Raw genomic sequence first — 5,564 nt, forward strand, 5'->3', positions numbered from 1 at the left:
TGTATGAGCCTTTTAGTATTCACTGACTATAGTTATAACAGGGGCAACACATAACAAGAAAAATTACTAAGATTTTTTTTTTAAAGAAATGCTATAACATTTACCGAGGTCGATGAACATAATAATAGTTACACAATATACCATGTCAGGTTATTCTTGGACTAGATGTCTAATTGATAATTGTTACTAAACACATATTCCATGGACTAGAAAGCACAATCAAGAAGAAACAACAGATGTGTGAAATGCAACTTCAAAACCTATATGTAAATTTGTCCAAAACCCTAGAAGATAGAACAAAGGCCTAAATTTTATTAATAAGGATGTGAATACATTGTTTTAGATTCTAAGAATAATGTCAATTAAAAAAGAAACATATTATCTTAGACCAAAACAACTTCAAGATTCAAACCTTATGTCTTTGAGAGTTGAAATTTTCATATGTATGCCTTTGAAACCTTGAATGCAACAACACTTTAATTAGCCCCTACCATTTTACCTCTCTCGATGGTGAGATTGACTTTTAGAATATTCTACAGTTAAATATAGGGTGTATAGTTTCCTAAAAAAAAAATTATCACTAGTTTTCTCTATCATTTAGTTGTAAACTAAACTTCGACCTTTTTCTTGTGTAAAGATCCTCTACAAGTGATTCTAGTTGGGTAAAGGTTGTTTTGGTGGATTTAGGGTCCATATTTTGAATCCAGCCTCAAAGACCACATGTGAGGACCCAACGTGGGGTCCTCTAACTAAAACTATATTTATCATTTAATTTAACAAGAAGGAAAATAACATGTTTATAACACAACAATTATTTGACAATAACATATAAATAAAATTTGATTACAACATATTAAACATGTAAGAGATTGGATTTGTAGCAATTTAGATAAATAAAACAGCAAACTGAAGAAAAGTTGATCTAATGGCTTAGTTGGGGTGCTCCTGTTGGGGAAACCCGACTAAAGTTTCCACCCTGCCAATTAGGAATGCCTATTCGACTTCCTAGCCTAGGGAACCTCCACAGTCTCCTTAGCTTTCCAATCCCAAGTCCAATAGTAGCCGCCACAATGTATCTAAAAAATAGGTCGAATACTCTCCAACCACAACCAAAATCAAGCTCACAACCAAAAACCAATCTCCTTAGTTCTCCTTTGTTCCTTTCCCTTCCAATTCTTTCCTCTATTGCCTAAAATAAAGACCAAAGACCCCCATTATCCTCTCATCCTCCTTCCCTTTATGTTGACCCCACTCATCCTCCTCAGACACCTACTATTAAGTCCATGAATACCGCCCCCCTCCCATTGTTTTAATTTAATAATGTTGACATTTACCTCTATATATTATCTAGAAATAAACTTGAAGAGACAACTTGTCAAACTTTAGGAAATAAAACATTAATATTAAATTTTGAAATAAATTTTAGGCAACTTGTCAAAGTTTGGCAAATCAAATAATAATTAAATAATAAATAATAATATAATATTAATATTAAGTCATATTAGGATTCACAAGAATATAATAATTTTAATATTAACAAGTATATACCAATATAACTTAATAATTATAAGCAATTAATTAAACAGTGATCAAGATTAGGCATTAATCAAGTTTAATTGTTTATTTAATCATGTAACATTTTAAGCTTTAGAATACTATTGTATTCACGCGAGGTGTGTATATGTAGCTAGCATACACATACCTCATATGTATACTATTAATACTTATGGTAATCAATCGTGAAATGTCAATCACTCAGCAAGTAGCTAGTAAGATAATGCAAGATAATACAAGTCACCTTAAGTAACTTAGACTGCATCTCATAAAATAATTATGCAAAATTACAAGTTAATAGATATATTATAAATTAAAATTCATAAGCTCATGCAAACCAAAGCTCAAAGTGCTAACATATCCAATTATAAAAAAACCAACAAAAAACTAGTAAGCTCTTAAAAGTTAACATCCTCCAACCTAAGTAGATTGCATAACCAAAACTACCATTCCATTTCTATGTAAGTAATAAAATATTAATACATGAAAATATTCAAAAGAGAAGCTAAATACTAAACTAAATATTTGAACAATCTACTCAACTAAATCTATGTTCCATCGTTAAAAAAAATGGCATTCTATTAACTGTTTGTATGACAAGCAAGAAATCTTTCAAGTGGAATGCCTGCCCATGTATTTTGCCTCAAAGTGCCTATGCAGTTGCAAGGACTTTCAATAAAGATGCATCTCCATTCCATTTACATTTCTTCCCACCTTGATTGTAGGATTGCCTAGTGAGGTTGCAAACTAGGTTGAATAAGAAGCTCTCCAATGAATTGGTGCAAGGAATCTATTAGGAAATGAATATCCCTTAAGTTTTTAGTATCAATTCGGAAAGTGGCCACTCCATCAACTATGACTGTAACTGTTGTCTCAAATGAAAACTCTTGAAGCCTGTCTATGAGTATGAGGGAAGATCCATTGGTAAAGAATGTAGAATAAGGATTCAACTCATCTAACATCACCAACATGCCTGCTTTGATTGTTGAAGTTTAAAAATGAGGCCAATGCCATTGCAATTGATATTGTATACCTTCAAATCAATATAAGCACTTGTGCACAAGCAACACGACCTTGCTTTGTGTTGAGGCATTGTCCGGACCCATTTAATTTGAACTCTGGGGAAGGTATTCTTGTGAACAAAGATCTGAAAAAGAAGAGGATATCTATAATAAATACATGATCAATTTAGAGCTAAACAGGTCAAAAAACCCATATATATAAACTATCCATTGTTTGGGTTCCCTGCATAGCACATTTCCCTAAGAATTTCCTTTTTGTAATGGTTCACCTCGGGAATCTCATGAGATTTATCTAATTTATCCATCTCTAGATATGCAGTTAGAAGAAATTTATGACTTGAGTAATATCTTTGTTGAAGTTGAAAAACCTGATCAAGTAAGCAATGTAGATGGTTGTCATCTGGATAATAGTGATCGTGTTGAAACTATGGTAGTTTTTTCCACACACCATGCATGATCTGGTCCAATCTTCAAATTGCAATTCTACAATCCTTGAAAGTTCTGGAAATTGTCAGGAAGTCGAGGCACTTCAACTTTTGTTGATGGTTATGTCAGGTTCTCGTGACTTTGGTGAGATCCCCGAACTCAGTCAGATCTAGTTTTTCTCATAAAATTCTTTTATTTGCATGGATTCACTGAATATAGACTCTTTCTTGAAAGATTGTTGGTATTTAAGATATAGCTTTTATATTTCCAAGATTTTGTTTCTGATCAAAATGAGAAATTTGTTCCAATTAATTCATCCCCATGAAAATATCTTGTATCGAGCTTGGGCTTAGAGTGTATATATTTCATGGATGCACAGAGCTATGAAGCTAATCATTTTAAAGATTATAATTAGCTGAAGGATCCATACTAGCCAAATACTTTTGAAAATAATCAACTCCTAGTATTTCTTGTGAACATTGTGATGCTAATCATTTTTCTTATGGAACAAGATATCCTCTTGAGTTTTAGTGAATGCTTCAGTTATCTGGTGAATCAAATTCCTCTTCTTCACAGTTTAGTTTCTCAGGTTGATACAAAGGTTGAATTTGATTCAATACATGTTGACTAGTTGTAGTGATTTTTTGTATTCAACCTATGACTCAGGAGAATGATTCTATTACTAAAATCATTAGTGAATCTACTCAGATTGATTCATATTTATGTTGGAATAATGGATAATTTGATGTCTCAATCAACCCATTTGATCATAACATTGGCCTTAGCACTTGTATTTCAATTCAACATTTCCCCACAAGTGTATTTGATGATAATTGTTTTACATTTGTTGATCCTATCAAGGTCATCAATTCCTATGATTCATCATTTCACTTTTTATATACTCGTCAAGTAGTTGAATAACTTTAGTTGTTTTTTATGGTTATGCCTAACCTTCATGATCTTGAAAAGACTTCTGAACATGATTAGCTCCAGTTTCCCTTTCAAGATTCCCCCCTTGATTCCATGACATTACTTGAAAATTAATTTTCTCAAAGATTTCATGGTTTTGAAGAGGATTGTTTTCGATTTCATGATCGTATCTATGATTCGCTAGAAGCATCTTACTTAGCAAGCTATGTTTCTTATAATAAGCTTAGACCTTTCTTGATTCTTGCTAAGGAGGACAACATAGATGAAGATACATTCACAAGAAGAATTTGAGGTTTTTTTATTTATTGTGGTTTTAATCGAAAAGACAATGTTGCAGGTTGGTTAAATTTAGTTGTTATGTCACATATTTCTTCCTATAGGCAAGACCTTCAATATTTTGTGCAAGCTATTCAATTTATTATCTTCTCTGTTGCACATTTTTTTTTATATTGGTTTTAATTTCTCATATCTTTGTTATTGCAGTTTGGGAACAACTATGGTGGCTACATTGGAAATTTCATTACACTTAGCCCTGACCTTCTAGCTCATTAGGTTAGGAGTAGGTCTAGATGCATTCTATTTTCCATTTTATACCTATCCAACACTTTCTTTCCTTTAGTATTTTATTTTTTTTCTTACTCTTTTCTTGCATGTTGCTTTTTAGTTCAGTCCTCCATTTTCTTTGTTCTTTGTTATTTCGATCTTGATCTCTTGTTTTTTCATGTCTTTTATTTTGTGTTTTGTTCAGTAAGAGTCTGCATGAAAATGTTCTTTCTTGGCTTGAAAGACAATGTGGTGAAAGTTGAAAAGGGAAATTGTGATGGAAAACAACGCTTGGCTAATCTCCAATCCTCTTATTTTTCTTGGTTTATATATCTTTTAAATTCAATGATGTCTGAATGGAAAATACAATCCATTTGAATGGAAATCCATGAGCAGAACCATGCTACGCACATCTATTTTAGGATCTTCATTCCTTGACCTAGTTGTTGGCATTATGGTGTGCTTGGATCTAGCTAGCTGATGTTGCCATAGGTTCATGATGGCAACTAGCTCATGTTGGCATTGATGTCAACCCTTCTAGACTAGCTGATGTATGGATGTATTCATTGTAGCATGGTTGCAGATAGTTTGTTGTTGTCGTTCAGATGGTTATGTTGGCATTGATGTCAACTCTTTATGTTAGCCTTTTTGATGGTGGTACATGATGGAATTGGTGTGGCTGATGGTTTCTCATGTGCTAGTGGTGTCCATGTTGTTAGGTTACCACATTTTTTTATGTTGGAAACTAGGTCTTCATCTAGGTCTTCATGCTTATACTCATGGATATGACTTTTTGTAGTATGTTGGCAACATGATGAGGATGATGATGATGCAAAGGTGTTACAGGTTTGGTCAAAGGTGTTGCATCTTGTGCATATGCTTGTTGGAGAGTGGAGGACTTGTTGGCACTCTTGCCAACCTTTTTTATTAGCCTTTTATGTCAACTTGGAAATGACACTTGGGGGACATGTTTGATCCACTTGCATATGTGTCAGAGGCTATGTCATAGGTTTGGAGGCATGTACAAGAGTTGAAGAAGAGCATCCAATAGGTGGCAAAGGTTCTGAGTTGAAGGTTTGGTGTTTTTCT

Source organism: Pinus tabuliformis, chromosome J (assembly GCF_031772625.1).
Source record: "Pinus tabuliformis cultivar Carrire ecotype Pingquan chromosome J, CPIR1, whole genome shotgun sequence".
In the NCBI taxonomy this organism is placed as follows: Eukaryota; Viridiplantae; Streptophyta; class Pinopsida; order Pinales; family Pinaceae; genus Pinus; species Pinus tabuliformis.